The 21,646-nt window shown below is 38.1% G+C and overlaps 1 protein-coding gene across 2 annotated transcripts in view; it reads left to right on the top strand.

Moving 5' to 3' along the window:
• The window catches only part of LOC114047044 (astrotactin-2), a 1,078,351-nt gene that overhangs the window by 725,426 nt on the left and 331,279 nt on the right, over positions 1-21,646 (top strand). The window lies entirely within an intron of this gene.

Below are 21,646 nucleotides of genomic sequence, written 5' to 3'. Positions count from 1 at the left end.
GTAGTTAATAATACACAAGGTAGTGGGGTCAGGAAAGACTCTATGTAAAAGATGATGCCTAAGATATATCTTAAAGGAATAGAAAGGTCTCTGAAGCAGAGGTAAGAAGGAAGTACATTTCAGGCATGAAGGATGGCCAGTGCAAAGGGACAGAGATGGGAGATAAAATTTCCTAGTTAATAAAATAGGACATAAAGGCATTTTGTCTGAATCACAGAGTGAGGGAGGAGGAGTAATGTCCAAAGAGGCAGGAAGGATAGGTCAATGCCAGTCTGGATAGGGCTTTAAAAATTAAACAGAGCAGTCTATGGTTTATTCTTGAGGCAATAGGAAGTTACTGGAGTTTGAATAGGGGAATTAAGTCTCCAGATCTGAGCTTAATGAAAATAACCTTGGAAGACTGTGTTAGATGGATTAGATTGGTGAGAGACTTGAAGTAGAGAGACAAATTAGTAGGCAGTTTCCCAGAGATCTTAAGTGACTTACCTAAAGTCACAGAGGTAGTATGTAATAAAGTCAGAATTCAAACTCAGTTCCTATAACTTCAAGTCCAAAGGCTTTCTACTCCATGGGCTTGCCCCAGGTCAACCAGGTATATGAGGTATGGAATTTGACAGGAATTTTTATGTAGTTGGTATTGGCATAAGATTGGTCTAAGGGACATAATACAGGCAGTGTGGTATAGTGGGAAGAGCCCTAGAATAGGAGTCAGCATACCTGTCTTTAGGTCTTCCTTTCTGGTCTCAATTTCCTCATCTACAAAATGAATGGGTTGAATTAGGTGATCTCTGTCTTTCTTCCTAGCTCCAAAACTTTGTTTTCTGTTCTTTCCGTGTTTTAACATCTCTTTTAGCTTTAATATTCCTTATTCTATGTTCTAGGGTCCCTTCCAGCTCTAACATCCTGTAAGTAAGTGCCACCCTAAGGGGGGTCATACATATGAGCATTAGAACCATTTGGACACCTTGAATGCATGGAGCACAGTCACACAAATGGCAAACAAGCCAGTGCCTAGGATTTGAGACTTGAGGTCATCTAGAAGAATGGATTCCAATCTTTTCAAATATGAGAATTCCCCACCTACAATAGTAGTTGTACTATGGAGTCCATTGATTGAGGATATGCATGATACTAAAATGCTGCAATAAGTTCAGTAATTTATTTAAAGCATTTTGGATATCATTAATCCTAGCAAAACTATAAATTATATAAATGATAGGGTATTAATAAATAATATAATAAGTAATTAAAATATAATAATATAGATAGACTATATATTTGAAAAATAGAAACATGAGAGATATTCATTCTATAGAAGGTACATTTACTTATGCATTGTGCTTAGCAACACTGAATATTTTGTTGGAGGTAAATAAGGATTGAAGTTGTACTGTGTGGAGCACATCTTCAGGGATCCCTTGAAATAGCTTCACAGGCTCCCCCAGAGGCCCTTGACCCATAAGTTGGACATCCTAATTTTGCAGTTTGGAAAAGTGATGCCAAGACAAGTGAAATGACCTGCACAACCTTACATAGTAAGGGGGATGGCCAGGTTATGAGCCTAGGTCTTCTGACTCCAAACCAATGACCTTTCTGGCTAAGCACAGTTTCATGCTGGTTAGGTACCCCAGGAATACTGTGTTCCCAGGGAACCTCATGTCTTCATTAGCTGACCTGCATGTCCTACACTAGGGAATTCAGCATTGTACCATCATGAATAGGGAATATGTTAGTAGGCTGAATTACAAGCAGATACAAGGGAGGTGTCACTTTCCCAGTTGCCCAGGGCACCACATTCTCTGAAACATGCTTCATCTTGCTGAAGAGGGAGACACACTTAGCTGACAGGTGATTAGCTTTCCACTGAGGAGCTATAGGCCTGTGATTTCTGGGGCAGCTTCCAAGGCAGGCTGCAAGTGCTCTGTCAGAGTACATGTGGCCCTGACACTGAGCGGTGAGGACTGTGTGAAGTAGTAACAGGAGAAGTACCAAAGGGGTCACTGATATTATGGCACCTGTGGCAACAGGTGTTCAATGTAGGAATGAACTAGGGAGACGCTTTGGCCTTAATTCCACCCCAGTTTCTGCTTGTCTTCTTCCCTTTCTTATTCCTCCCTCCCATTCTGTCTCATATCATCTGAACCTCTGAGTTAGGAGTTTCAGAGCTCATGTTCCTGAGCATCCAGGAGTTCAACGTGTGTGGGGGCAGAGAACCTGAGTTTGAATACCATCCCTGCTACTGACTACCTATATGACCTCAGACTAGTTGATCCACATCTCTGACCCAAGTTTCTTCTTGTATAAAATGAACAAATTAGGCCAAATAAATAGAGAAGGAAATGGCCACCCTCTCTATTATCTTTGCCAAGAAAATCCCAAATGGGGTCACGAAGAGTTGGACGTGACTGAAAAATGACTGAAATAAGCCAAATAAATGATCTCTAAGGTCTCTTCTAGCCCCAAACTCTCTGATTTCTCTAAAATCAGTGAGAAGTGGTTGAAGGGGAAGGATTTCATGGGTTGAAATTCTTACTCTACTACTTACTAGCTATGGGAACTCAAGCAATTCAAGTGTACATCGAATGCCCATTGCATGTCAGGCTCTATGCTAGGCACTGAGAATAGAGACATAAATTAAAATAATCCCTGCCCTTATCTGAAATTGTCTTTCCTATTCTTCCAACCCCTTTGTCCCCAATTCTCAGGTCAGGGCTCTCCAGTGGGTCATTTGGCCAAATCCTTGCCTCCCAGGCAGCATACCATGGCCACACAAAAATGTATTCTACTCCCTTAGGTCCTTCTGTAATTTCAATAAATACTTTTTGAGAAGTGTAATATATAGTTCCTGCTCTCAAAGAATCTATAATCTTTTGGGGACAACAAGTATTCATTCACTCATTTAATAAGCATTTATTAAGTGCCTGTTGTATGTAGAATACTCTTCTAGGAGTTGAGTAGATATGAAGTTTAGAGAAAACGTTGTTCCTGTCCTTATGAGGCTTACAGTCAAGAAGATAAAACCAGAACACATATAAATGTAGGACATGATATTGCATAAATACACTAAGGTATTGCAAATGTGAGATCCAAGGGTGAAGGCTTCATAGTGGAGGTATTATAATGTAGTATGAGTTGGATTTTAAATTATGTAAGAATTTAGTAGGTAAAGAGGTGGATGGAGGTCATTCCCAGCATAGGACACAGAATGAAGTGCCACGAAGTGAGCAGAAGCCCAGACTGGGCAGGCAGAGTAATACAGCAGGAAGAGCCCTGGAAGGAGAATCAGAAGTCCTGAAATTGAATGCTTTCTCTCTACAAACCTGAATTACCTCACATACAAAATGAATGGGTTGGACTAAGTGATCTGTGTATAAGATGTAGGAGGCAGAAGAATACATGGTACATTAGGGCAACAGAAAATTTTAGCTGGAGTACTGGGCAGGTGGATAAAGTAATATGAATCAAGGTTGGAAGGAGGGAGACATACCAGATTAGAGAAGGCCTTGAATATAAGACAAATGAAAAGGAACTATTCAGGAGATAATAAGAAGTCACAGCTGATCTTTGAATCAGTGGGTAGCATGACTTAATCTATAGATAAGAAAGATTATTCTGGCAGTAGAATGAATATAAGCATATACAAACTAGGCAATTAACAGTATAAGATGAAGGCATGGGGTGTCACAAGACAGTATGTGATAAGTGCTAAATGACTCATATAAACAGTAAATGTTATGAATTCACAAGGGAACACAGTAGTCTCTGCTGTTTGGGGATATTTTGTTGCTTTAGAGGAACATGGGGATTGCAAAAGCTGGAATTACCAGCTGTGTAGGACATTTGTCACCTTCAGAACAGATAACAGTCTAATCTCCTATGGCTTGGGCAAACATAGGTGGGGATTGCAGGGACAAGAATGTTCAGGCAATATGGCACAAATTACAGAGAAAGCGTTGGTGACCATTTTCAGTTCAGGAGCAAGGAGTTCCCAAAACATTTCCAGGGTAGAGATGCTTGTGAAAATAATCTGTAAGAGGGGACAGAAAGGAATGTGAATAAGTAGAGGGGTTGGCCTTGAAAAGAAACAAGTAGTCATCTGAAGAATGGGAGAAAGCTTATCATTTCCTAAGCATTCCATTCTACTTTTTTATACCTCTAATTGTTAAAAGTTGTTATTCTTGATTTTATTTTTTGTTTTTCCCCTGATATCAGGCCTAAATTTGCTTCTTTGCATCTTCTTCCCATTATTTCTGGTTCTGTCTTCTGGGGTAAAATCTAATGACCCTTTCTTTTGACAATCCTCCAAATACTAAAAGACAGTTGTCATATCCTCTCTAAGTCTTCTCTTCGCCAGGCTCCTCAGTTCCTTCAAACGTTTCTCAAGCAAGGACTACTTGCCCCTTTGTTCGACATACTTCAGCATATTATCAGTGTCCTTAAACTTTGTTTTCAGAATTTCACATAATCCTCCTGGTGGGGTCTGAACTAGGGTCAAATATGGGGGTACCATCAGTTGCTTATTCCTGGAAACTATCTACGCCTCCTTTCATGCAGCCCAAGTTCTTTTTTTTTGTTGTTGTTTTTTTGGTCTATCATATCTCACTGCTGTCTCATATGAGTTTAGAGTCCACTACCACCACTCCTCCTCCACCCCAATCTTTTCTCAGACAAAATGCTTTTAATGATGATTCTCCCATCCTGTACTTGAATGCTTGATTTGTGTTTAACTTGAGTATAAGACTCTATATATCCATATTGAACTTTTAAAAATTATTATTAAATTCAGGAGTTAAGATCTATTTGTGTCTTGACTATAATTCAGTATGTTAACTCTCTTGATTGATATTCAAATTTGATGAGTATGTCATCTATGCCCATATCTAAATCATTGATAGCAATGTTAAAAGCACAGGGCCAAGTACTGATTTATGTGACTCTGCACTAAAGAACCCTGACCAAACTGTCATTCAACCATTGACAAATACTGTTTGAATTCACATCTTCGCATCTTTTCCACCAGGCAAGTACTTTTTCAAATGCTTTAAGTCTGTTGTTGTTGTTGTTGTTCAGGTGGGTTTAACTCTTCCTGACTGTATTTGGGATTTTCTTAGCAAAGATACTGAAGTGGTTTACAGATGAGGAAACTGAGGCAAACAGGCTAAATGACTTGCCCAGGGTCACACAACTAGTAAGTGTTAAACACTTACTAGTGGCATTTGAAGTCATGAAGATGAGTCTTCCTGACTCCTGGTCCAGTACTCTGTACACTGTGCCACCTAGCTGTCCTTATTAAGTCTAGGAAAGACTTATGGCAGGACTGGAGAAGAGCAGATGTTATCCTAATTCTCACAAAAGAGAAGAGACTGCATACTACAGGCCAGTGAGCTTGACTATGATTCCCGGGAAAGCTCTAGAGTGGATTATTAAAGAGATGGTTAATAAGCATACAGAAAAGGAAGCAGCAATTCCAGGGAGTCAGCATGTTTTATCGAGAGCAAGTTATGCCAGGCTAAATTTATTTCCATTTTTGACATGATTATTAAATTGGTATGTAAGAGGAATGCTGTTTATTTGGAATGGGATTTCCCTTTAGAACTCAAATCTTGGGGCAGCTAGGTGGCACAGTGGATAGAGCACTGGCCCTGAAGTTAGGAGGACCTGAGTTCAAATGTGGTCTCAGAGCAAACACGTGACACTAGCTGTGTGACCCTGGGCAAGTCATTTAACCCCAATTACCTAAAATAAATAAATAAATGAAAAATAAAAAAAAGATCTCACATCTTGAGCATTTCTCTCCATCTAAATAGAAGGGAAAAGTGAGAAAGAATAAGGGGAAATTAGAGGGAGGAGAAGTTAAGGGACGGATTAGTCCTAAGCAAAACAAATTCTAACTAAAAATATACAAAAATATTTATTTTTATTATTTTTAGGTAGAAATGCTATTGATTTTTGAGGGTTTTGTCAGGGTCAGCAACTTTGCTGAAGTTATTAATTGTCCCAATTAGTAGCTTTGTTGATTCTCTAGTTTCCCAAGCGTACCATCATATATCATCAGCAAACACAAATAGTTATATCTCTTCTTTACCTATCTTTATTCCTTAAATTTCTTTCTTTCTTTCTTCTTTCTTTCTTTCTTCTTTCTTTCTTTCCTTCTTTCTTTCTTTCTTTCTTTTTTTCTTTCTTTCTTTCTTTTTTATCTTATTGCTATTGCTAGCATTTCCAGAACTATATCAAATAATAGTTGTGAGAGTGGGCATTCTTGCTTCACTCCTGTATTTGCTGGGAAAAGTTCTACTGTATTCCCATTATGTATGATACTTGTTTTTGGTTTTAGATAGATGCTTTTTATGATATTAAAAAAGGTCCCTCTATGCCTATGGTTTTTAGCATAAAAGAATGCTATATTTTGTCAAAGGCTTTTTCTGCATCTATTGAGATGATATGTGGTTCTGGATATTTTGGTTTTTAATATGACTAATTATGTTGATTTTTTTCATTATGTTGAACCATCCTTGCTTCCCTGTTATAAATCCCACTTTGTCATAATGAATGATTTCTTGGATAAATCACTGTCATCTGTTTGACAGGATTTTGTTTCAGATTTCTGAGTCAATATTCATTAAGGATATTGGTCTATAGTTTTCCTTCTATGTTTTATCTTTTCCTGATTTAGGTATTAGTACTATATTTGTCCCCTGAAAGGATTCTGGTAGGGCACTTTCTTACTTTATAAGAATAATCTGTAAGAATAATCATTCTTCAAAAGTTTGATGAGAATTCTCCTGTGAATTCATCAGGACAAGTTTTGCCCCTCCCCCTCTCCCCTTCCCTTTGGTAGTTCCTTTATAGTTAAATTTATTTCCTTTCCTGACAGTTAAGTTGAGTTATTTAAAATATCTACCTGGTCTTCTGATAGTTTGGATATTTTATGTTTTTGGAGGTATTTTTCAATTTCTCTTGTGTTCTCAGTTTTGTTAGCATAAAACTGTGCATAATATATTCTGATTATTCTGTTTTATTTCTTCTGGTTTTGCTGTGATTTCACCTTGCTAATTTGATTTGATTTTCTGTTCTCTTCTTTTTCATCAGAATAGTTGTGTTTGTCGATTTTATTAATCTTTTCCAAGAACCAGCTTTTTAGTTTTATTTATTATTTCTATTTTTCTGTTTACATTTTATCTATCTTCCCACTAATTTTTAATATCTCTACTTTTGTGCTTATTTGGGGTTTGATTATTTTTTGGCTTTCTAATTTTTAAAAATACATATTCACTTCATGAATTTTCTCTTTTTTACATTTTATTAATTAATTTTTGTAGGGATATGATTTTTCCCCTAAGGGCTGCTTTAGCTGCATCCCAGAAATTTTGATGTGTTGTTTCATCATTATTATTTTATATTACGTAGTTATTAATTGTTTCTATGATTTGATGTTTGGCCCGCTAATTATAGGATTGTTGACACTATTTTTACAGGACTGTGCCTCCTTTCACACATTCATCATCTGTTATTTGACTTTGTGTCTCTCCTCTCTATGTATCTTTAAAAAAATCTAAGTTGGTTGATGATTTTCCTTTTATACACATTGGCCTCTTCAGACAATTCCTGTTTTTCTCCTCATTAAAATTGTTTAAAATTGTGCCTTTAGAACTTACATCTTGAGCATTTCCCTCCATTTAAATAGTAGGGAAATGGAGAAAAGAATAAGGGGAAATTAGAGGAAGGAGAGGTTAAGAGGGGGATTAGTCCTAAGCAAAACAAATTCTAACTAAGGATATGGAAAAATATTCATAGTTCTTTCTGAGGTGTGCATAAATTAGGGAATAGATGAGCAGGTTATATTATATAAATGTTATAGAATACTATTGTGTTGTAAGAAATGATGAGGGGGACAGATTCAGAGAAACCTGGGAAGACTTATATGAACTGATGCAGTGAAGCAGAACCAGAAAAACAATTTATACAATAACAATACTATGGTAAGGATCATCATAACAACCAACCACAATTCCAGAGGATTAATGATGAAACATGATATCTACCTCCTGACAGAGAGGTGAAAGATTCAGAGTTCAGAATGAAAAGAAAATTTTTTTTTTCCCTTTTGGACATGGTCAATGCATAAATTTCTTTTGCTTGACTACACATTTTATTATTTTGTTTTTGTTTTTGTTTTTGTTTTTGTTTTTAGTGAGGCAATCAGGGTTAAGTGACTTGCCCAAGGTCACACAGCTAGTACATGTCAAATGTTTGGTCTGAGTCTAGATTTGAACTCAGGTCCTCCTGACTTCAGGGCCCATGCTCTATCCACTGCGCCAGCTAGCTGCCCCTGACTGTACACATTTTAATACAGGTTTTCTTTTTTTTTTTTTTCTCAGTTGGAGGTGGGGGGAGTTGGAATGGGAAGGAAAAAGAGGTGGATTCTTGTTAATTAAAAAATAAAATAGAATTTAAAAATAATCCATTGTTAATTTTAGAGAGAATATTTTCACCTAAGTGCTGAAGTTGGAAGCCAAATTGCAAGGCATTGAAAAGTGAGTGAGTAGAGGAAGTAAAGAAAAATTATAGGCAGTTCTTTGAGGATTTTAGCTATGAAAAGGAATAGAGGTACAGTATAACAGCTTGAGGTATGCTTTCTACCTAGTCAGGAGTCCATCATCCTGAAAACTTAATTTATGGGCCAAAAGTCCACATAACATCCTCAGTTATTTTCTTAGCCAGCTATTTATTTCTAAAATCAAGTTGTATTTTCTCTATCCCTTGCCTTCATACCAGTGAGGAAAATACAACCTATGCCCTTCTGAACTTAAGTTTCAAGCCCAAGACTTTTTGTATTTTGATAATACTTTTTAGGTTCTTTCTTGGAGTATCTTTTGTACTCACATGATTCACCAAAGTGGATAGTAGTTATATGTTTCGATAAGTCTTGGGAGTCTCTCTATTATGTTTCAGATACTGTATGTGCTCTGGGAGGATAACAGACCAATTTTTTTATTCTGTTGGGTCAACAAATAGCTGCCTCAGTATTCCTGAACAGGGAATAGCTAACCACCACTATTCTTTACTTCTTTCTCTGACCTTCATTGGATAATCTCCTGTGTGATAGCTTCTGTGGAGGAAAAAAAAAACATCTGCTTCCTCCTCCATACATAGGGTTCCTTCTTCAGGAAGATCATCAAATTTTTTTTTCAAACTCTAAGTATACAACTGACCTTTCTCTTTCTTCTTCTTCCTCTTCTCTGTGATATTTTTCTACTCTCTCATATCCTGACAAAACTGTTTATCTTCCATCCTCTGAGATATTTTCTTTCCTCCACTGAAACCCCATTTCTGTTTCCATAGTGTTACTTTATTGTCATTAACAACTTGGAGTATGGAGAACTATTCCTTGAGTTCCTTTACCTTCTCTTGGAGGAGGGACATCAGCCTATCCTTTGTACCTTAATAGCAATCACTTGGCCTTGATGGAATTACAAACACTACATACTCAATACAAGTCATTACAAACTTCTTTCTGTTCTCAATTCTGGATGAAATTTTAACCTTGGTTTGTGTTGTTGTTGTTGTGTTGTTGTCCCCATTTGGGTTTTTCTTGGCAAAGATACAGGAGTGGCTTGCCATTACTTTCTCCAGCTCATTTTATAGATGAGAAAACTGAGGTAAACAGAGTGAAGTGAATTGCCCAAGGTCACATAGCTAGTTAAGAGTCTAAGGCCATATTTGAACTCATGAAGATGAGTCTTCTTGACTCCAGGCTCAGCACTCTATCCAAAAGTTTAAAAACACACAATGCTAGCATAAAAAGGGAAAACAAACAAACAAACAAAAAACCTCTCCTTTGAAAGCCAGAAGTTAGAAGAAACACTTTACAGGCAGTTCAAGCTCTTTTTTGACTTGCTTTCAGTCTCCAGGCAAAGCCTTTTATAATTCAAATCGCCAGGTAAAACACCAGGTGGAACTAAGTGAAGGGTAAGGCAAAGGGTAGACTGAGGCCATCACAAAGGAGTCAATCCCAATTCCTACTTCGTTGAATCCCTTTGTGACAAGGTCTGCCAATTTTCTGGAGGACCTTTTTCCATTAAAACAATCTCAAAGCAACTCTGGGAAAGGAGCTTAAACAAATAATATAAACAATTATTTTAAAGCAATCAGAAAACAAAGTCAGGGCGGTTTGTCAAAATCTTCTGATACAAAATGATTGCCATAGCCAGGAGCTGCACCAGAAACATCAGGTCCACCTAATGGATAATACATGTGTCCAGTGTTTTCACAGATGTGGACAGTCTGAGTTAAAAAAGGTAAGCGGTCACAGAACTCTTCCATGAAGCTGGCTTAATCCAGGCCCTAAATTAATTCTGGTACTCAATCCACACTGCTACCCATTCATGTTCCCAATCCCATCAGCCAAAATCTCTCCTTCCTTAGGAGTTTGAATTAGCTTGGGGATAACATCAAATGTTGACTCCTTTTAAAGATTTCCACTGAGGGACTATTATCTTCTTCCATGGGGTTTAGGTAAGGATTCCCCTTCACCTTCATCCACAGATTTAAAATCACTACTAAATAAGCCAAAGGATCCCTTTTCCTCAAGCTAAACTCCAAGTCACTATGATTACAAAAAGATAATCTTATACCCCTTAAATCAGTGGTATCAAACTTAAATAGAAGCTGGAGCCACTAATGTATACATTAAGATTCCTACGGGTCATATCTAGACTTATTGTAAAATGTAATGTTATCTATGTTTTGTTGTATCATTATTTATTTTGTTAAACATTTCCCAATTATATTTTATTCTAGTTCAGATCACACACAGCAGTATGTTTGGCACCTCTGCCCTAAATCATTAAAAAGCAAAGCCATTCTCTGTAATTCTGCTCATTGGTCCCTCAGACTTTTTCTGGGAAGATTCTATCTGAACTATCTTGAGGAAAAAGAATTTTGATTAAAAGAACTCAAACTGGTTGTACAGAACCTTCTGAGGTGGTGAGAATTGGAGCACTGGGTGATTTCACACAGAGGACAGAATAAGGAAGGAGGGTCAACTGGGACTATGTTCAAAAGTTCTCCATTCTGGTAAGGCTAATCTTCCTGAAAGGTGTATCCAAGAAATCTATGGAGCTAAGAGCCTTCTACCTTCTTGGGGTAGTTCTGAGTTATCAAAGACACAGTCTCTAGGAAATAGAATTCTTAACCCCTATAACCAGGAGGTCTTATATCTAAGTTAGTGTTTTAAAAGTCCACTCCCCTGCTCCACAATATCAGGTGCATAGAGATGGTATAGAAAATAGAAAACCTGCTGATTAGTGATGATGGGCCCAATCCAAAAAGTTCATTGTAGTAAAATGGGTACCTTCATCTTAAGTAATAGTATGAGGGGATTCCTAGGGAAGAAGAATATGTTCTGTAAGAGCCTTGGTAATGGCTACAGCAGGAGCAGGCAATTGGCGCTACAATTTCATATCCTAAATTGATATTGACTGCAGAGAGGGCAAACATCTCGCTGTTAGATAAAAGAAGAGGGCCATTATAATCATTCCGCCAATCAGAAAAAGTTGAGAAACACAAGGGATCATATCATTCTGATCTCTCAATGGTGGAGAGATGCTCTCACTGGCATAAGGAATTAAAGTTAGGCAGTAGTGACTTTGTATGATATCTTGGTTAAGGCATTATGTCTGTTCTTCCACCACAGCATAGTATCACAGTCTCTATTGTCTCTAGATTGGTGATGAATCCGACCCCCAATTTCTAATAATCTAAGGGTATCAACCTGGCTATTCAATTTGTTAGAGGGCTACAATGTCTCTAATGAGAGCTAATATGCACACAACAGTATTGAACATCAGCAAAATTTTTCCACTGATTATGACTCCATAATGAAAAGGCTTTAATTGTCCAATTCTGTCTCTTCAGGCCCCAAACCACTTAACCAAACTAATAGCCACTGTCTAGGAATGAATCTAAATTTAATCAATCAATCAATCAATCTATCTATCTATCTATCTATTTTTTACTCCATCCTTCAAGATTCTCTCATAGGACAACCATGTAGTTTAGTCCACAGAGATGACTGGTTCTGATCCTCCATCATCCCTGTTTACTTTCTTGATAGCTTCTGAAGTTCATTTGCATATCCTCTCCCTTTTTTTTTTTCCCATTGAGGAGAGCCATCAGCAACCACAATTATCTTCAAGAGGTTGTTCCTAATAGGGTGGGAGGCAGAGTAATGCATTTGACTTGGGAGTAGAGTTCTCAACCTCAGTCAATGTCACTATCTTTCATGAAGGACATGAATATCTAAGAGGTGCAGGCAAGTGGTCTCGGGTATGCCATTTCCATTTAACAATTGTCTGATGTCCTATATATCTTGTTAGAAGACCTATCATTTATACCCAATTCATGATAGGCAAGTCTGGATGAAGGGTAATCATGTGACTCAGGGTCCTCTGTTTAGTGGCAACCAGGAACCAATAGCATAAAAACAATTGTTTCTGGAACATAGTATAACAAGTAGCTGCTTCAGAGAGTTTATAGGTTCAGAAGACCAATGGCCATTTAATTTGACCTCCCCCTGTTATTTTCCAAAGGCTCCGTTTGGCTTTGTCCTTATGAACAGACCTCTAGGAACATAGGCCTCATAAGATCATAAGGACCCAAGGAGAGAGATTGCTGGACAGCCTACTTTAAATCTCTTATGACTACAGTATGTTCTGCCTGCCACCAAAAAAAGAAAAAAAGAAAAAAAAAAAGGCAGATTTATAAGTAATTCAATGAATAGGAATTGTCAAAATACCCAAGTTTGGAATAATAGGTTCTTCAAAACCAAATGAGATCAATAAACCTTTGAGCTTCTTTCTCAGTCTGTGTGGGAAAAAGAGCTTGTGGTAAATTACATCTACAATCATTTGGGTTCTTCCTATTGGATATATCACTTAAAACTTAACTGAAGAGACTGGACCATGAATATTCTTCAAGTTAACCTCCCAATACTTGTATCTCATAGGAGCCATCATCTGATCTAGGGCTTTTGCCACTTAGGCCTCATCTGATCCAATTAACCTTGTATCCTCAATATAATGATAAATATCAATGACCTTAGGGAATGAATTGGGCTTTTTTCAGGTCACTGTCTACTGAACTGTGGTAAAAATGAAATAACTGGTCCTAATTGGTCTCAGCAACACAGATAGAAAAGAAAGAGTCGTCAAGATCAGTAACCTCACACCATTCATCTGAAGGCTGAGCTATCTGGTCTACCATGCTAACAAGATCAGGAATCACTGCAGCAGTTAGCATAACTACTTTATTCAACCCCCAAAAGCCAACTGGTAATCTCCAGGTTTGGCAGATTGGATTTATGCCCCCTTCTCATGACTCCATTGCTTTGACTACTTACTTTAGGTATAATATGTTGCTTCTTAGATGGAACTCTATCTAATAGTAAGATCTGGTCAGGCATTAGCTATGAGTCTTTGCCAGGAGAACACATAAGCTTGGGCAGATCCATTAGTGAAGTTTTAAGGGGAGACTGGGGTTGGCCCACCAGTTGTTCAAATAAAGTAGGCTATTCATACATACAGGAGATATGGAGAGGTAAAGAAGAGGCATGATGCTCACCATCATGTTAGGTAGTCAGAGGGAATTCTCCCATGTGGGGCCAAGTGCACAGGATGCCCCACTTTATCCATCTGAAAAAAAGGATAAAGTTTGATCCCCATTTAGAGCCTACCTTCAATTGATTTCTCAAGAATAAAGCAGCAGTGAACTTTCCCAGTGAATGGAATTCTGCAAATGACAAATACTCGAGATCATTTCTACAACAATAGATAATGATGGTGCGACATAATGAGGGATTGTTTGGAGTATTTGTCCACTGTTCTAGGATTTCATTAACTTGTTTAAATTTCTTATATAATCTCCCAAGTTCTTTGAAGTTAAAAGCCTGCCCATTCTTTGATTCATCCATTCTATAAGAAGCTCCTGGGAAGCTGTAACCTTGGTGGAAGAGTAGGGTTTTAATAGGATAAGCTTAAAGCTCTTTTACTATTTCTTCTAATTCTCCATCATCTTACCCCTTTCATCCTATTTCATAGTCCTCAGGTCCATGGGATCCAAGGCATTATCCAGATAAACTTCTAGATCAGAGAGAATGTTCTCTTCCAGTAGCCAATTAGTCCCTGCCTCCATTAACATTGATCTGAGTGATCAACAAATCCATTGAGGGGGGAGAGGGGATCTCTCAATTCAGAGCATATTTTTTTTAATTAAAAGCTCATTTTTCCAGCCCAGGTTGGCTTAGGGCAGGCATGCACAACATACAGCCCACACGTTGTTTACAGTCTGCACCCTGCCTGCGGCCTGACAAAGGATTTCGGGTGACCTGCAAAAAATGTAGAGGATGTAAAACAGGCCTGCACAACATACTGGCTGCAGGCTGCTTTGGTGGGCCATAATTGGCCCATGGGACATATGTTGTGCAGCCCTAGCTTAGGGAGTCAGACAGTCAATTAATAACATTTGTCAGGCACCTACAATGTGCTAGGCACAGTGCTAAGTGCTGGGAATACAAAGAAAGGCAAAAGATAGCCTTTGCCCTCAAGGAGCTCATGATTTAATGGGGGAAATCAACACATAAAAAGAAGCCATCAAGAGGAGTAGTTTGGAGTAACTAGTGCAGGAGTATCATGAAATCTAGGGGAGTAGTATAGCCTAGTGGGAAACGAAGAAATGGCTGCCCTGGGCACCCTTCTTAAATGCAGGATCTGTGAGGAACTCTCCACTGTCCATTCTTTCTAATCATAGGGAAGGAAGAGCTCCATGGTCAAGGGGTATGGAGAAGGTGCGAGTTTCAGAATTGATGGTATCTTGCAGGATAATGAGATAAACAGAGATAGGGTGATAGAAAGAGAGGTCTTCAGACACTAGGGACTGGATCTGTCTGGGAGCACTCTATGAGGGGCATTCCAGTGAAGGGATAGGTTGTGCACTTCACCTTAAACAAAGTAAGAAGAGGTCCCAGATCCACCATAAAGGGGCCTAAACTTGTATAAGACACAGATGCCAACTGGCATGTTGGTGCCTTACTACCCAGTTCCAAGTTAGATCCAGGGAGGTTTAAGAAGCCCTGTGCCTGGGGTTGCCATTCCAGGGTAAGAGGTAATCACAAACCCTTGGTTGTGTACCTAACAGGAAACAAGTTCAAAGGCAAGAAGTAGTGGTATACCTCAGACCCCCCAGGAACAGAGCGGGATTTCAGTTTCACCTTCCAGCACAGTCTGAGGTCTACAGAGAAATAACCAGGGCAAGAATATCAGACTAAATGGAAGCCTACAGTTTAAACACTCTGAACCAGCAGTTTTCCATATAGTGGATAGTGACTTATTAAAGCAGCAATTTACTAAAATTTCAAAAAGGTCAAGTCCACAGACCTATGGCTTTGAACCAAATCCATGCCAAGAACTGGCAGGGCTCAGACCAGGAGGGTCTGTAATCAGACTTTGTGCTGGATCAGATAAGTTGGGGAGCACTGAGACCTTGTAGGTCTCCAGCCAGAATAATATAACTCAGTACCACAAGAAAGCGGCAACAGGACTGCCCAAATTCCCTATAGAGGTTGGAGCATAACATCATGTTCCAAGTCAGGAAGTAGGATGGAAAAATGAACTAAGAAAAAAGAATGTCATCATAAAAATTTATTATGGTGACAGGGGCATTCAAGACACAAATTCAGAAGAAAAGAATAACTCTAAAACATCTACAAAAAAAGTATCAGAGAGAAAATGGGCATAGAATTAGAATTCCTAGAAGTGATGAAGAGAGAGTTAAAAATGTTTTTATCAATGAAATGAGTGCTAGAGGGAAAGAACAGGAAAAAAAAATGAGAGCTGTGAAAGAAAGAATTGGAAAGGGAACTAACATTTTGACACAAAAGATACAAAACTTTACTAAACAGCATACTCCCTGAAATTAGAATGAACCAAATAGAAGTTAATGACTCTGTGAGAAAACACAAAACATTAAAACAAAGTCAAAAGATTGAAAAAATAGTAAGAAAGAAAGAAAGAGAAAAGGAAGAAAAAAGCAAGGCTTCTGATAGCAAAGATAACTGACCTGGAAAACATATGTATAAGAAATAATTTAAGAATCAGTGGACTACCTGAAAGTTATGACCAAAAATAGAGCATAGACATCGTATTTCAAGAAATCATAAAACAAAACTGCCTAGAAATATTTTTAGAACAAGGGAGTAAAGTAGAATTGAAAAAATCCATAGGTTGCCTCCTGAAAGAAATCTCAAAAGGAAAATTCCCAAGAACATTTAGCCAAAATTCAGAACTTCCACATCAAACAAAAAATACAACAAAAAGAAAGAAAGAATTCAAGTACCTAGGTATCATAGTCAGGATTATATACATCCACCACCATAAAGTAGTGGAGAGCTTTGGATATGGTATTCTAGAACACAAAGTATGTAGGGTAAAGTTTCAGATAAACCTGGGAAGACTTATATGAAATGATGCATAATAAGGTAAGCATAAGCAGGAGAACAATTTCTACAATGGAACAATATTGTGAAGAAAAAAAATTTGAAAGCCTTAGGAATCAATGTAATAACCAATCATTAAGTTTGGCACAGCACTTAGCACAGTGTCTGGCTTATAGTATGTGCTTAATAAATGTTTATTGAATTGAAAATTCCAGAAGACTAATGATGAAACCTGTTATCTACCTCCTGATAGAGGTGAAGAATTCAGAGTTATATATATATGTATATATATGTATATATGTATGTATATGTATATATATGTATATATGTATGTATATGTGTGTGTATATATATATATATATATATATCTCAAGGAAATTTATTTAACTTGACTATACATATTTGTCATAGGCTTTTGCTTTTCCATCTTTCTCATCCAGGGGAAGGGGAACTTGGAAGGGAGAAAAAGCAGATTTTTGCTGACTACAAAACAATTAATTAAAAATAAAATGAAATAAAATAAGCAGTCACAAACTATAAAGACCTGATTAAATTATTTTGATATTTAAACATTTTAAAACATATAATGCTAAAATAAAGGGATATAAGAAATAACTTCCCTTATGAAATAAGCAATTGGAGGAAGCATGTCCGTGGGCAGCTTAAGCTCTAGCTAAAGATTCCTACTCCCTTCCTTCCCCCAGGCCATTCCTTTTATAATTTAAACATCCTAGCCAGCAAAACAAAGACTAAGTAAAGGGCTGGATTGAGGTCTGGTGTGGAGTCTAAGGAGCCTGCTCAAAGTCATACTACAACACCTCACCCCGAGGCATCTCTAGAAAGACTACCTAGACATTTATTACCTATAAATAATTTGAAAGCCTAACCTAACTTCCTTTCCTTCGTCTCAACAAACACTGTCACACTCCATCTCTTCTCTTATTCTTCCTCCTCACCTGTCATCCTTTCCTACAACTTGCCCCACATATCAAGCCAAGTAAACCTGAGGTTGAATTACTTGAAAAAGAAGAAGAAATACCTGGGGGTGTGGAGGTAGGCAATAAATAACTGACTAATCTGGATTGTTGTTATTGTCCTAAGTTTTCTAAGAGGACCAAAATGATATCACTATGCTAGCATAAAGTTTTAGTGTGTCAGCTGTGCCTAATCAGACCTACATGATCTTAGAATGTTCTGCCCCAGGTCAGGCACAAATAGTCCCTGTGAAACTTTGGGGTGGATTCTCTAAGTTTGCGTATCTTGCGTTTCTCTTGAGCTATTTCAATTCTGCTTTACTCAAAGAGCACAGCACCTTTTCTGATGTGGGCACACCATGCTGAGTGGTCCTCTCCCATGTCACACAATCAATTCCAAAGTTTTTAAGAGAGACCTTGAGAGTGTCCTTGTATCTGTTCTTCTAACCACCATGTGAATGCTTGCCCTGTGTGAATTCTCTATAAAATAGTCTTTTTAGCAAGCAATAATCTTTTGCATTCGAACAATGTGGCCAGCCTATTGGAGTTGTGCTCTCTGAAGTAGAGTTTGAATACTTGGTAGTTTAGTTTGAGAAAGACCTCAGTGTCTGTATCTTATCCTGCCAGATGATCTTCAGAATCTTCCTAAGACAATTCAAGTGGAAGTGATTTAGTTTTTTGGCATGGTGCTGGTATACTGTCCAGGTTTCACAGGCGTACAAAAATGAGGTCAGCACAGTGTCTCTGTAGACCTTCAGTTTAGTAGTCAGTCTAATACCTCTTCTCTCCCATATTTTCCTTCGGAGGCTCTCAAACACTGTGCTAGCTCTGTCAGTGCCTGCGTCAATTTGGTAACTTATCTGGATAGAGTGGTGTAAATGGATAGGATGAACTTCGAAGGAGGAATGTTGATTGAATGTTGGTAGAGTAAGATCCTAGAAGTGACAGTGGAGAAAGAGATGGATGCCTGTTCCTCTTCCTGATTCAGTGTGCTGGGCATGACAGAGAGTATACCTAGTATTGGATTGAATGGACAAGGATGCAGTGTCTTTCAATGGGAGTGGTTTCTGTGAATTCAAGATTTGAGAGGAAGAGTTCTGAGATAAAGAGAAGGGTTTTTGTTGTTGTTGTTTATTTGTTTGTTTGTTTTCGGTTTTTTTTTTTTAATGGAGAGAATAATGGTTCCAGAGAGTACAATGGAAAGGGACAACAGGATAGGGACTGTGGAGGGGTAGGGCTTTGGCAGATGTGATGAGAGACCAGAAGGAAGAGTGTGGGCGGAAGGGTTGCTTGGTAGCTGGAGACTGTGATAGAAATTAGGAGAGGAAGAGGTGTGAATTTGGTAGCTAAAGGATAATGGTGGAGAACTATTTAATTGAGACTAGCATTCTTATGGGTCCTATGTTAGAAAAGAGTGACATCAATTTGTTCTCACTCAAATACCAGCAAAGAAGGAAGGTCAGGCATAAGGGTCTGACCAGAGCTCTACAGCAGTGCCAGTTCTTTTGTCTAATTCCAAGGTGTATAAATATGCTTTTTGTTATTCAGTTGTATCTGACTCTTTCTGACCCTTTTTGGGGTTTTCTTGGCAAAAATACTGGAGTGGTTTGTCATTTTCTTCTCCAGCTCATTTTACTGATGAGGGAACTGAGGCAAACAGGATTAAGTGATTTGCCCAGGGTCACACAGTAAATATCTGAGGCTGGATTTGAACTCAAGAAGATAAGTCTTCCTGACTCCAGGGCAGGCACTCTATCCACTGTGGCACTATATTGTCTGCTGGTCTCCTGCATATGAAGCCAATCCTTGGGACTGATGTCAGGGGCCTTAATTCTAGATGAAGGCCTGACAGAAAGAGGCCTGCTTTCCCACATGGGATCCAGAAAGTGGGATGCCTGATATCTCTTGTCCTAGGTAGGGGTTCAGTAATATCAGCTCTTTCCTAGTCACAGGCTAGTGATAATAGAGAGCCATAGTATGGCTACAACCATATATGGAAGAGGAAACTTGTCATGGTGGATATAATACTAAATTTGGACTTAGATAGACCTAAATTAAAATCTCATCTCACATCCTGACTGGCTGAGTGACCCTGGTAAGTCTCAGCTTTGTCACCCTCAGTTTTCTCTGCTATGAAATGGGAATAATAGTATTACTTAGATCATGTTGTTGTAACAATCCAATGTTGTAGCAATCAATATGTAAAATGATTTGCAAACCTTAAAGTGCCGTACAAATATTAATCATTATCATTTTGTTATCATCACCTTATTATTTTCATATTATTGCCAAGTCCTGTTGATTTCATCTTCATAACATCTGTTCTCTCCTCTGACACTGCCACCAGCCCTTATTACCTTTTACTTGAACTATTTCAGTTAGCCTGCATGTTGACCTCCATGCCACAAACCTTTCCCCACTCCAATCTGTCTTCCATTCAGCTATTAAAGTGCTCTTCTAGGGGCAGCTAAGTGGCATAGTGGATAGAGCACCAGCCCTGGGTTCAGGAAGACCTGAGTTCAAATCTGACCTCAGACACATAATACTAGCTGTATGACCCTGGGCAAGTCACTTAACCCCATTGCCTAACCAAAAAAAAAAAAGTGCTCTTCTTTTGTTGTTGTGTTGTATTTTTATTTATTTTATTAAGTCTTTCCCAATTATATTTTAATTTAATGTTTTATTTTCTCTTAATTATATGTAAAAGAATTTTTAACATCAATTTTAAAAATAATTTTTGAGTTCCAAATTCTCTCTCTTCCTCCCTCCCTCCCTCCTCTGCTCCCTTCCCCAACATTGAGAAAGCAAGCAATTTAATATAGGTTATACTTGTGCAGTCATGTGAAACATATTTCCATGTTGTGAAAGAAAACAGACAAAAAAAAATCAGGAGAAAATAAAGTGAAGAAAAAGTATGCTTCAATCTGCATTCAGACTCCATCACTTCTTAAAGTACTTAAAAAACAGGTTAGACTATGTCATCCACCTACTCAATAAACTCCATTGGCTCCCCATCACCTCTAGGATCAAATATTAAAAATCGTGTCTGGCTTTTTGAAAGACTTTCACAATCTGCCACACCCACTCACCTTTCTAATCCTCTTATGCCTTACCCCTAATTGTACTCTGTGATCCTGTGACACTGGCCTTCTTGCTTCTACTCCAGCAAGATACCCTGTCTCCCCAGTCCTCACTGTCCCTCATGCTTGGAATGTTCTCCCTCTTCATCTCCACTTCCTGTATTGCATAGCTTTCTTCAAATCTCAGCTGACAATCCACCTTCTACGAGGCCTTTTCTAATGCCTTTTAATTCTAGTGTCTCCTCTCTGTGGGTTATCTACACTTCATCCTGTTTGTACATAATTGTTTGCATGTTGTTTCCCCCCATTAGACTCTGAACTTCTTCAGAGCAGGGACTGTCTTTTGGAACATTCTTAAATCCTCAGAACTTAGCATAGGAGACATTTAAAAAGTTTGAGACATAGTTCCTGGGTAATTTAATCATTTTATTAATAAAGCTAGCATGTTATTAATAAAAGAAGTCAGTGGTACTCTCAAATGCCAAAGACCTCTCCTGGCAGTGGGCTCAAAGTTTATATGCCCTTGAAAGAGCAGGTGTTCCCCAGGGTGGTAATCAACTCTGATTGGTTAACAATGAAAGAATGAATATTATACTGAGATGCTGGCTATACTCGGTACTTGACTTGGAAAGTCTTGGTCAAAGATACTTATCAATTTTCTTATCACCTGTCTGACAAAAGGGAGAATCCACATTTTCCCAGACCTGTCTGGAATCTAACCACTTGCCTAAAGTTAGACTTTCTTTTATTGTCTTTGATTAGATCTTTAGCTTGGGTGAGTCTTTGAGAAAGATTTCCCACGCTAGGTGATTTCTGAGTAAGGAAGTAGAAAAGGGGAAAAACCTTGGTCCTGATTTCAATAATTAGTTATTAATACAAGAGAGAAATAATCATTTCTCTCACACATCGTAGGTACTTAATAAATATTTATTTACACATTTTTTAATGGGATTGAGATAGAAACAGTCCTGGGAGAAGTTACTATCCTGCTATTACTCTTTTAGAGTTGATGGTCTTCTGACTATTGCACAGGTGGATAAAATAAATAATCATTTTGTGTGTGTGTGTGTGTGTGTGTGTGTGTGTGTGTGTGTGTGTGTGTG

This window comes from Vombatus ursinus, unplaced genomic scaffold (assembly GCF_900497805.2).
Source record: "Vombatus ursinus unplaced genomic scaffold, bare-nosed wombat genome assembly UNPS02014786.1, whole genome shotgun sequence".
In the NCBI taxonomy this organism is placed as follows: Eukaryota; Metazoa; Chordata; class Mammalia; order Diprotodontia; family Vombatidae; genus Vombatus; species Vombatus ursinus.
This window is presented reverse-complemented; position numbering and strand designations above follow the sequence as displayed.